The sequence below is a fragment of the Manduca sexta genome, chromosome 28, assembly GCF_014839805.1.
Source record: "Manduca sexta isolate Smith_Timp_Sample1 chromosome 28, JHU_Msex_v1.0, whole genome shotgun sequence".
In the NCBI taxonomy this organism is placed as follows: Eukaryota; Metazoa; Arthropoda; class Insecta; order Lepidoptera; family Sphingidae; genus Manduca; species Manduca sexta.
The window spans coordinates 14,871,351-14,885,023 of NC_051142.1; positions in this window are offsets into that span (position 1 = coordinate 14,871,351).

Sequence of the window (13,673 nt, forward strand, 5' to 3'; positions counted from 1 at the left end):
AGAGGCAGCCCGTGAAACGGCTGGGTTAGAAACGAGAAATTGTCGAGCTTATCGTTCAGATGAACAGAGGAATAATCTTGAAAGTGCAAGAAGAAATGGTTCAAGTATTGATTTGAATCGAGCAGCGTTTCTATATGATTGCACCATCGACTACAGCTTGCATCATTTAGTTTGCATTGGTCCAATGGACGTTGTTTGCCAGCATTGTGGCGCATTGAAGTTTGCTGGTGAAACACCTGGTTTGTGTTGCCTTAGTGGTAAAGTGAAATTGCCATTATTGCTCCCGCCACCAGAGCCATTGTTTTCCCTGCTTTATGGCGAAACACTAGAATCACGACATTTTCTAGCGAACACTCAAAAATACAATGTCTGTTTCCAAATGACTTCATTTGGGGCGGAAATAATCGAAGAACACGGATATAATCCAACATTTAAGGTAATTTACGTTAAAAACTTTATTTTCTATTATTGTAAAAAAAATCTGGAATGTAGTTTGTTAGATTTCTGTATTTGTCTCTAAAATAAAAATGGCATGTTATTATTTGAAAATAAAAGTGTTTGTAAATCTAACTATAACTATGGCTTTGACTTCACAGATTCAAGGCCATCATCATCGTTCTTAATTCATCATAATAAAATACTTTTATATTTCTATTATTTTGTATCATTGTATTATGTTCATCAAAGCCTAAATTAGTTCAGCTAAAAGGTAACACGACACTCATTGACTGTTAGGCGGTACGAAGTTCGCCGGGTCAGCTAGTATATTATAAAACAACGAAGTCTCCGCCGCACCTGTCTGAACACGATAGACTCAAAAACTATCCAACGAATTTCAAAGAGATTTCGTATGGAAATAGTTTGAGACTCTGGGAATACTAGCTATACCGAGAAAAAATCAGCGCGTCTTTCTCCGGAAAACTTACTATGTCTTATCTCTCATATGTGAGAGTCCGTCTGGATAGGTACCACCACTATGTCTGTTTCTGCCACCAAGCAGCAGTGTATAGTCACTGTTGTGTTCCGATTTGAAGGACAATGTGACCAGTGTAACTACTGGACATAAGAAGACTTAATATCGCATGTCTCAGGATGGCGAGCGCAGTGGAATACCAAACAATACTTTGTAATTCATGGTGTTGGATGATGTTTCTACTGTTTATGGGCGTATTGCTTACCATCAGGCGAACAGCAAGCTCGTCTCATCATACAAAGAAATAAAAAAAAAACCTGTTCACGGTGGTGGAGCCGCGAGCAAAAGCTAGTAGCTACTATAATCACTGGGCATTATGAGGCTTAACAAGATTGTTTCAGAATGACAAGCGCAAAGCGTTTCCAGTGCTTTATTATTCAAAGTTCTGGTTCGTATTACTTATAAATTCTGATTATATTAATGTGTAGGTGTGTGACGGTCACAACAAGCTTATCTTATATTTGTATACACTAATAGTTTTTAATTACAAAACAAACAAAATAATGGGTTATGTAGAAGAGGTAAGATATTATAAACGTGCAGTTAAAATTTTTCTTTATGGAAATCTGAAAGCTATGATCAGTTTAAATTTTTATAAATCCTGCTTAAAATTATGGACATAAGAGGTAACAAGTAACAAGGACTATGTTGATCACAATTGGCGTATATCAATGAATACTAAATATTCGTATAAAGAGACGATTATTTAACGAATGACAATAAGACATAGTAAAAACTATTTAGTCGTATGAATGTATTAATAAACGCTAGAAATATGAATTATGATTCAATGTACCTTTTGACCAAAATTTTCTTTGGATAATTTTATAACAGATATTATTCTTTATTTATATGGTAAATAGTTTTTAATGGCGACTGCGGATAATGCATATTTTAAATATTTGGTTATAAAAAAGTAGTGGTATATTTTCTTACAGGAAATGTAGAAACCAAATCAATATTTTAAAAATAGATTCCATGCTGTATTCTTTCGATACCAGAATACATTTTCCAATACAGCTATTTCAAACCCGAATTTCAAAAGTCTATCTCTTTGCACCTGGCATTTGTGAAATTTTTCACGTTAAACGTACTTTTTCAGCCATAAAGGCTGAACACTTCTCAAATAAACAAAAAAAATGGACACTGAGGACGCTGGCGCAAAGTGGGGAATTGTGCATTTCTGCATTTTGAATTGTAATTTTGTTGGTAGTTATGAAAACTGATTTTATACAAATAATGAAGGAGTCTCATTTTTGCAATGGTAATGGACTGTTAACCATTGTTCTGAGTTTGATTGCTGACCGCAACTCATGGAGGTAGAATGATGCAAGTATTAGTAATCTGGAGAACGTTGTCGGTAGTACATTTGATTATCTAAAAATATATTTGAAACCATTTAAATAATTTATAATGAACATACTATTGTTCGTTATCACGAAAGAAAAACAACTAAATAAAAAAAATAGTGCAAGATCTTTTGCCAGGCACGTAATAGGCACTTTTGCCTAAAATTTTAAAAATCTTTTATAGCGTAGTAGATATTCATACGAAATGTAAGCTTATATCATTTACTTCTTTAGAGGACAGTCTATCTTAGTTACGATAATTATTATGAAAGCAGTTCATGCACCTGATTGTAAGTACCCTTACCAATGGCAAAAGGTGAAATTTTTCGAAAAGGAACCCGACACAATATATACGTGCTACTATGCATAAATGCGTTCTGCAAATCTTTCTAATGGCAGCTAGATTCTACATGAATTCTATATAAAAGGAAGCCGTTAAGAACCGGGTTATTTGGACTCTTCGTCACTGACCCTTACCCATATAAACTAGTTCATAGATTTTAAACATAGTACTCGCAGTGCCTCAACATTTCTGAAGGTAAACTATGAATTTGATTCATCATCATCATCATCTCAGCCACAGGAAGTCCACTGCTGAACATAGGCCTCCCCTAAGGATCTCCACGTCTACCTGTTGGAAGCGGCCTGCATCCAGCGACTTCCTGCGACCTTAGCCAGGTCGTCCGTCCACCTTTGATTGATAATTCTTTATTTTCTCCCGACACATTTCGGTTCCTGCCCACACATTCTAGATCCCTGAGCTACGCCCCTCCATTAGTTTATTAACCTCGCTCCCGCCTAAAGCTTGTCCAGTAGAAAAAATATACAATGTCGAATCTTCATTATGCGAAGTTGTTTACCAAGGATTGTGCAAACATAGCCGAGCGCGATGAGATTCCACCTAATTTGAGTGTCCACTGGCGCTTTTTTTTATGTTTACTTCGTGTCTCGAATATACGAGATAGCGCTACAGCGCTGGGATTTACAAATGATTGTATAATTGTATGTTTAACAGGCAATCAGAAGAAGAAATATTAATGGTGGTAGGATATATTTTATATCTGCTCAGATGGTGACCACCGTATACAAGGTGTGAAAACCCATCATAGTGACCCACGTAAGTGTGTCGCGTTCCGGGATCAGCCTGTGTATTGATTTCAACAGGCCGGCATAATTGTGTCGACTGCCGAGGGGTAATATTCTCTCGTCAGTCGACATTCTAATGGACCCCATTCCATTTACCATCAGGTGCAGTAGAGTAATGTTTCCGTGCACGTATTAATAAAAAAAAAACTTATTCAGTTAGAAGTAATAAGGTGTTTATAAATATTAAGGATTAATTGTCACTATAAGGGAATATTGGTCTCTATAAACAAGAATCGAATTAGTTTACAATTATTCATGGAGAATGATGGAGAAGCAGGTAGTTCCCTTAATAGTAAAGTAAAATGTACGCTGCCGATCATATCGACCGCAACAGTAGCAACACCAAAATTTTCTCGATTGGCGCTGTATTATGTTTCACATTTATTTATTTGTGACATAAGATGGTATGTTTCATAGAGTTTAGTAATTATACTATCTCCAGTGTGTGTCAAATCTCAAAAGAATATTGCTTGCATTTTACACACCTTGGAGACAGAAATGAAAAAAATAATAATAAACCCAAAATCTTACTTTTACGAAAGGCACCTAAAACCTAATAAAATATTTAAGTATTCATAGAAATATTTCTAGAAGAAACAAAATTGATAAACATCATCAAAAGAACATACATCCATAGTACCAACAAAAGCGAAAACCCAGCTTTCATAAAATCAACATGTACGCTAATAAAATCTATTAACTGATAAGTGTAACACGAAACCCTTGCAGTAGACAAGATAATATTAAATCAGGCGAAAAGATAACGCAAACATTAACAACAGCGCTGAAGAAAACAGAAGGTCTGGATAAGATTTAAATGCAAATTTCGTTCAAGCGCTGTTGGTAAAGTTTTTCGTTTTATACAAATTTAGTTATCGCTATGTCTGTATTTTATTATACAATTATAGGAGTATTTATAGGTATACATATTATTAAACCAACCCCTTTTTTATCTGTCTGTATGTTATTGATTTTCTCAAAATCTACTAAACGGATTTTATAAAATTTGGTAAGAAGATAGTTTAAGACCTTGGTAACGTTATAGGCTACTTTATATATTTTATCCTGGATAACTCCTTCACGCGGACGAAGCCGCGAGCAAAAGCTAGTTTTAAATAACATTCTCCTCATCCTAAAGCCAGACATAAACTTAAGGACTTTTAATACTTTATAAATCAAATTATGAGTGGAAGTCTTTAGTAGGAAACGTAATAAATAAAAAAAATATTTATTATAATCCCATCCTTCTTCATCGAAAAGTGATTGTGGCAAGACTAAAAGTTCTTTCAAACCTTATCAAGTCATTTGGAGCGTTATCGGGCAATCCAGCCAGACAAATTTCCTTCACGGTTTAACAACAAAGTTCGTCTACAACTATTTTCACGTATAATGTGTTTTGATCACGCGTCCCCAAGTTTATTGTATCATGTCCCTTATGTATGTGAATCCCTCCTAGCCGAATTTCGGCCACGGCAGCCAATCTCAACGGAGATCAGCCGGTACGCAGGATATATTATAGTGTACAAGTGTGTGCGCATTACACAGGTGCACTCTCTGTTCCTTCACTCTCATAGTCCGGTGAGACGTCAATCCGACGTGACCGGAGAATCAGGTACAGGATCAATGCCTTCACGTGGTTTCCGAAGCACGAGGGTATCTCTTATATATGGTAGGCTACTAAAGAAGACAACTTTCAATTAGTTGTAAGTGATCACTGATGCTCATGGGCATTCGCAATGCCAGAGAAGTAGTGAGTGCATTCGCGACCTAATGTAAAAGGAAATAAGAGTCCTGAGGTTTGACAAATTTCCAGAAACAAATTTGTGAAAACCATTGTTGACCTTTGGGAAAGAAGCAATGACGGTTGGTAAGTTATCAGTTCCAAAACAAGAAGATGTACTGCGCGTATTAAATTTTCAGACCCAATTTTATACCCTTTTATAAACATAAATAGAGGTGAAACGATCTCAAAGGCCATAGACGAACAGCCCAAAAGCACGTCCGATCGGTATAAAATTTAACCGTACTACAAACATTTTGTTGACAGTCGCGAAAAAGTGCTTTGTTCATTATCTGTCAGTAACAGACGGTTGACGAGGGTTTAGATGGTCAGGTGAAAGGCAATTTTGTATAGATTCACTTCAGTGTTGAATTGTGTATACATTTTACATTTGAACTGTATTCGTAGATTTTTAAATATAATTTGTATGAATTTATAATAACTGTTACTTTAATTCCAAGAATGAGAGATGTGGGTATAACAAAGCATCCATAGTTTGCTAAATTGAATACCATTCACATGCTTTTCTAACTAGGAAGTGCTATGTTACGAAACTATCTAGTGGTAGGTTAAAAAGATACATAAGTCTAATGATCAGGCGATCATAAATATGAACGCTTGATATTGAACCTTAATTAATAAAATTTAATAACCAGTGTATCAGACTTTACGTTATGTCGAATAATAGTAATAATATAATATCAGCCCTGTATTATATACAGTCCCACAGCTGGGCACGGGCCTCCTCTACTATTGAGAGGGAATAGGCCTTAGTCCAATAGTAGTCTTATGTCGAATAGTAGTAACAATTAAATATTTAATAATTGAGATAATCACTAGTTTAAAATGTGTATTGTTACATCACTTGCCTATATTTAATGAAATCCAACTTAAAGTAATTTAAAAACTATTTAGTATATTCATAAGTAAGAAGACTGACGATGTGTACGTTTATCGTTAAAAGTACTGGTTAATAGGAGCGCTATTCAACAATGAATACAAGCATAACTTTAAAAAGTAAAAAATTGCCTGATATATTTACTTATGCGGACTCCGGCTGCCATCACAGTAGTTCTATTCCTCTTAGAATATCGCTTTTTAACACTTGAAGTATTAAACTAAACACCTCAGTAATAATATTAGGCCCTGCATAACAGATCAAAGAAATGTCAAAGTTGTCTTACATAAAAAAATAATCTTCGCCCATTCAAAGAAACTCGAACGAAAACAGAGAATTATATCTCGAAAGTTTTTTTCTCAGACAATTTTTCAGGCTTCAATATTAATTTGACGAGACACAAATGAAAAAGGGGATTGCTGTGTCGATATTTATTATATTTCGGTTACAAAGCTTTGTGTTTGGGTCCGTTATTTTTTATCTCTTATTACTCACCAAGACTTGTGTTTCTTTATACTAATATTTCAACATCTTAATGAAACATTTTTATATTCTTTTTGCTAGAACAACATCCGAAGTATTATGAGCTCATCTTCATAGTGGAATATTATTCTTTAGTGTTTTTATGCTTTTTGCATCAAGGAATATAGGGGGTATTATTAGATGGAAGGGAAAATAGTAGTTGGTACTGATAATGACTCATATAAGAATAACTTTTACACCTAGAAAAGTACTGTTCAACGTTAGGCTTATGCAGACATTCAGAAATGCAACAGCATATAGGAACCAGCCAAGATTCTAGAGTAAAATAATTGCTAATGAATATTGTGGACTTCTTAATAGCGATCCTTAAATTATGGCCTAATATATTTTTAATCATTTTTAATTTGCTTATGGTGGGATTCATTTTATATCCGTCCAGATAGCGACCAACAAGGTGTTAAAACCTGTAAACGCCCACTTAAATGGGTCGCATTTATGAACCAGCCTGTGTACATCTGATTCCAACAGGCCGGCAAAATTATGTCGACTCCCAAGGGGTAATCATCTCTCGTCAGTCGCCTCCACTCCACTTACCATCAAGTGCAGTAGAGTCACTTTCCCGTGCACATATAAACATATTTTTTTAGCATCGCCATATAAAATTTCTAGGTGATTTGTTTCCTGAACTCTGATTCTTCTCACAATATGAAGTGCTTCAGCGTAGACTTCATTCAATAATGACACTTATAGACTAATTATAAAACCTTATAAAATTTGATTATCCATTCCTTCATCATATATAATGATAGTATATTACTCCCGTAAACCTATTATATGGGCATCTGCTATCCCCGTAATGGATGCTGCGTGACGATACTGTCGAGACAGTCATTTTAGATAACGATTATATTTTGGCCGGTCAAAGTTAGACATTGACAACTTTAGTACTTACGGGAAAACGATACAACTTATAGGCTTCTGCGATTTACTAATTACCAATTAGTTTTTAATTATTCTAAAGAAATATATTTGCTCAGTAGTAGAAAAGCAATAAGTTGTTTTTTCAAGATAGGACTACGAATACATTATGTACCATGTAGAACTGAAAATCTCTTGCAGGTATTTAGTTCCCACGGTATAAGTATGAAACTATTTTCCTTTAATTTTCACCCCTGCTTTGCCGATCCTCGCAGCTCATCCTACCGAATGGCCCATGGACGGCAACCGGAGCATTGCCTGGCATCCCGGACCTCCTCTGCGGTATGCGCCTTTTAACTTTGGCTGCAAGATCGCTGAGTAATTTCGCGCATTATTACTTAGTAGCCCATGCTCTCCTCCCTTAAAGGGACATCATAGGTAGTGCCTGCTCGGCCTTGGTGTTCCTCGGCCTTTCTTCCACCACTTTTTCATTTTTTCTTTTTAGTTGGGATATTTATACGCCCAACCAAATTTAATGATTAAAGTAACACACAATGGTATATTTGGTAGAGTGTAATGTGTGAATACCAATTATATACTTCAAAAAATCAAAATATTTTTTTTCACTATCAAGTCAAAAATTCATTTCTAACATAATAAGATTGAGGAACCCTAACTGCACCAGCTTCATCACACTTACACCTATAGTAGTAAACACGAGAAATTAAATAATATAAATAAGTTATAATCGCCTATCACTTGACCCACCACAAGATTCTAAGTCTCGAGAGAGCTTTCGTAGAGTTTTGTCGGAAGATTAAGATAATTAAAATACTTGATGCCAAAGTTACGAGCGCGGTTTGCCCGGATTAACGCGGCACGGCCGAGCTTTTTTATCATCGCATAAAGCTGCATTTCGCGATGGACATTTTATGATACAGATTAGTAAAAGCGTTTAATTAATTGCAATTTCTTTATAAACGTAATAAGTGGTTTGATTTCAATTAATTTATTAGTTGATTAGTGATTATGTTTTCGATAATGACTATTCGATTTGTTTGATTTTATAGTTACAATTATGTCTTTTTTTTATATATATTATTTATTTTATACTGCTATAACTACTTAGTGATGGTAGTTAATTTCATTGTTCCCTATTACAGAATACCTAACGAATGTCGTAGAGTATCACGCAGTACGTATATATATATAACTTAATAATATAGTTCAATTTGGTGGTTAATGCAAGATCGGGCAGTTTGAACATTTTTAAAATATATTTGACAAACGAGCAAGTAGATTAACTAATCACCTCCCCCATAAACATCCACAATACAAGACGAATTCTAGATATTTTACACATATATTTACCTTTATCCTTAAAGGGGTAGGTAGTGGTGCAAGCCGGGACACCGCCATGTCCATGTCCATGATGTGATAGGGGACATGCCTAATACCATATTGAGCGCAAATCCCAGTCTCCTGACCGATATTATTTTGATATAATAATAATATCAGCCCTGTATTATATACTATCCTACTGTTGGGCACGGGCCTCTTCTACTACTGAGAGGGATTAGGCCTTAGTACACCATGCTGGCCTAGTGCGGATTGGTAGACTTCACACACCTTCAAAATTCTTATAGAGAACTTCTCAGGTATGAAGGTTTTCTTACGATGTTTTCCTTCACCGTTAAAGCAAGCGATAATGCACAAAGAATACACACATATTTTTTTAGAAAAGTCAGAGGTGTGTGCCCTTATGTTTTGAATCTGCGGACATTCGTCTCGGCAGTCCGTTCCACAATCAACTAGGCTACCGCCGCTACCGATATTATTTTAGTTTAGGCTATATTGACCACAGTCAACTTACTTTCCATCTTATTTATGAATACTCTATTTTATTTTTCATGCGAGAAAATATATTTCGCAATCAGAGTAATTTATACCTACTGTACAAGAATAAAGGCACGTCACAAATTCAAACCGGGTGACGGTTCTGATTGTGTCCATGATTGATAATAAAACTTGGACAAATTTGATTTATTCGTTCGACAAATTGGGATGAAAGTTGTTCTCGGCCGGATACTACGCTTCCAAATTAGTTACTTTCAATGGATACTACGGCCTAAACTTCCCGACGACTTATTCAGATGTTTGTATGCTCCAGTATTGATTGGAAAGTAAATGCAACCTTATGTAGCTGATATGTGACTGTTTATCCCATGGGTTCTCAAACTTATTTCGTCTACTGTCTACTACCACTACTCTATAATTTATTGATCTTGAGAATCAAGGTTTGGTACGCTACGTTCTTAATTTAATCGTTATCTTATTTAAGTAAAAATATACAAAAAACCTTTTTTAAATGTCTTATGGCAATATCAATTTTATTATCTATATTTACGGTCCTAAATTGATTTTATGTGACACGTAAGTAGTGCATTATAATTTTAATGATTTGTTGTGTTTAAGCCAATGTTAGACATTGAAATTAAACCAATTTTCAAATTTTATATTATAATTGTCAGACTTCCTCGGTGGCGTAGTTGTACTGCATGCGCGGTACGGCAGCGCTCTAAGGAACACATTCGGCGAAAAGTAGGTGCCCTGGTTGCGGTTCTGCATGCCCCTTCGGGGATAAATGCGTGATGATGTGTGTGATGTGTAATTGTCTCTCAAAGATTCGAAGACTTTGCAACTTTCATGGTCACTGGGCGCACTCAGACACAAAATATGTAATAAAAGTTTTATTTCACTATAATTTTATTCAAAATAACAAAAAATTCTCTTTTCAAAATTCAAACATACATTTCATCACACAAACCAGTTCACGTGAAACCAGCTTGTATCCATCAACGCTTAGTTATAAACAAGTTGAAGATAAGCGCGTAGGCCTACAAACGTCTTGTAAAGGAGGAGATAACGTGAAACTTGCGCTTCCCGCTTCCAAACTCGATGATACCGAGAAGTTTTTAAGGAAATGAATACGACTAAATTTGTACGAGAATTAGGTGTCAGAGAGGGTCAGATTGACTCATATTACTGTAGTTGAATTGATTTTTTATTTGTGTAATTTTGGGCATAGTAAGTAGAATAATAAAACGACATTATCTTTCCGTTTATATATGTATGTGATGAATAAATATTAATTATCTATAAAATATTTTCTTGGTATTTTCATAAAAATAAATCAGGTACTTTTAAATTTAATATTTTTTCGAAAATTATAAAGTTATTTTTTATAATTCCATATCGTGTTTTTTTTTCATAAATTGTTTGAAAAAATATGTAACAACAGTGGTAGGAATTACAATACCATCACCACGTTAGTCTTTGCCAGCCTTTTATAAATGTAAAACAAGTCTACTATGAAACCCAAGTGAACTCCCGTGGAAGTTTTATAGCTCTTTGCATAAATAAGGAATAAATTAATTATTACCTGTTGCATATTTAAACGCTAACTTTCAGAGAACTCGCGTGAAATTTGCGAAGATATTATACTTAATACTGTGCCCCGATCTGTCTTTGAAACAAAGTAATATTAATAATTATTAAACCCATCTTAAAAAGTAATATTACCCATCTTAACTGGTGTGGTATTAATTTTTAATTAAGAATTATTGACATAGTGAATAGGGAGTGAACACCTTTAAAAGCGGACTTGTGGAGCGATATAGTGGTGAATGTACGACCAAGATCCTAAATAAGAAAAAAAAAAATCCGGTGCGGTAAATATATTTCACATAATTATATTTATGTAAGCAGAAATGATTTGAGAAAGAGCTAAGTCGAAAGGTCAGTAAATCTGCTAAACAGTACCTTTTATTTGACTGAAAAAAAAAAACAAATATTTTCCGTAGAAAAAATCTGCTTACCCTACGAAACCTATTAATGCTCCATAAACCTAAAACTCCTAGTCTAGCCTTTTGCTCATAGTAATTGTATCCGAAAAAATCTAGCAACCTCAAAAAAAGGTGTGACCGTCATCTGAGGCAGCGGCCTATATTTTTTTTACCTTGTTAAAAAAAGCCAAGATATTTTCTGCAGGAAAAAATCTGCCTATATCTAGCAGAAACATAATATTAATTCTCCATAAACCTAAACAACATTTTTTTTCTAATAATTGAACCCAAAAACATAGCAAGCTCATCAGTAACAAAGATGAAAACGTCACCTAAGATAGCGGCTTACATTTTTTTCTAGCAAACTCAGTAATAACAAAGGTAAAACCGTGGTCTGGGATAGTGGCTAATGTTGTTTTCTAGATAAAAAAGCAAAGATAGTGTCCGCAGAAAAATCTGCCTACCGTCATAAACCTAAAAAACTTAATTATTGATCTCAAAAAAGATAGCAAGCTCGGTAACAACAAAAGCGTAGCCGTCGTCCGAGACAGCGGCTTATATTTTCTCTACAAAGTACGTATCGATACTCGTTTGTTATTCTAGCCGGTGCACGCCTGCAGGCGAATTTGATTAATGGAGTGGTCAGACGGTGCCACTTACCGCCGCTGTCACCTGTCCTTGCAGTTATCCATTTATCTTTATGGAAGTCCCGATTACGGTGTAGCGCCATCTAGCGGACGACACGGTATTAGACAACTGTTTTGCTTGCTTGTGTTGCTGTTCCTACAGTACATTATAGTGGCTAAATAAACATCGATATTTGAATAGAAATTTAAATTTAGATTGTTACAAATTTATTTAACTGTTGTCAAAGAATACTATTATCACGAACTAGCTTTTATTCGCAGCTTTGCACTCGTGGCAGAGGTTTTCCCGGATAGAAGGCAAGCTATATATTTTTCTGGAATAAAAAATATTATGTCGTTTCCGGCCTCGTAGTTTATTTCCATAGTAAATTTCATTTAAATCCATTCAGTAGTTTTGAGTTATCGCATTCAGATGGATTAACGTGACGGGTGAGTTTATTTTTTAAATATAATGTAAGGTTTTCAATAGATAAAAAAATCTTCTATAAAAAAAATCTTTATTTATCATGTGGGTGAACAAAATTACACTTACGATACGTCAAAACAATGTATAAGAATCATTATTATTATTTATAAATAACAATTAAAGTTATAACTATATAACTATGGATAATTATATAAAATTAGGGATATATATATCTACAATTAATATTATAAAAAGATAAGCTTATTTTTGTCGCTTTATCGGTTAGTCTGCATTAATACTTTAAGTTTGTATTACTCTGTCAACTCTCATTTACCCCGTTTTACGACAAGTAATCATTCAATTTATTAGGTGTCCATAGTATAAGTTAATATTCGTCATGACCAATTTGCTTCTGAGGGCCTTATCAATAAACTTTTTAATCAGGAATTAACTTAATTTGTACTTTGTCTTTATGGCTTTAAATTTTTGTTAGAGGAAACATAATTATTCATCCGAATGTAATAGGTAACCTGTTTCTCCTTGAAGTCAGTTAAAACAAATTATAATTATAACACTGAAAAATCAGCGTTGCTAGTTCAATCTTTTTTTTCTACTACGACAAAGCTAGAGCAATGGTTTATCCCAAATAGTCCACATTAATTGATTTCATAAGAACCCATGTTTGGCTTAAGGCATTTTTATTTTATAGTACTATTAATAAGTTAAACACCGTACAAACCTTTTCCAATACATGTTGTACTGATTTGAATTTTATTGCATCTAAATTTACAAATCTAAATTGATGTCATCCAATACGTACGTAGTGCACTGTCATCAATTTGCGTTGGTTTATGTCCTTGTTAAGGTTAGGAACACGGTTAATATACTAGAATGCCAATGACTATTAATGCTAGCTAACTATACTAAATACTGAAGAGCAGGAAGAAAGTTCTAGAAGGTAGACTTCTGTTGTGGATAATTTGGTTTATAATAAAGCGATATCATAATTGGTTGGTACTAGGGTCTGACAAAAACGAACTTGTGATAGTCTTAGGCCGTATTAATAAATCACTATCAACTTGAGTAGGATCCCAAGTACACATTTACAGTCCTACTTATAAACTTGTTTTAGCATTAAGAGGTGCTTAAGAGTTGCTTAAATAGCTGTCAAAAACATCACCGGTTTCTTAATTTAAACCTTATTAAGAGGCAAGATGGCGGGTTTTGA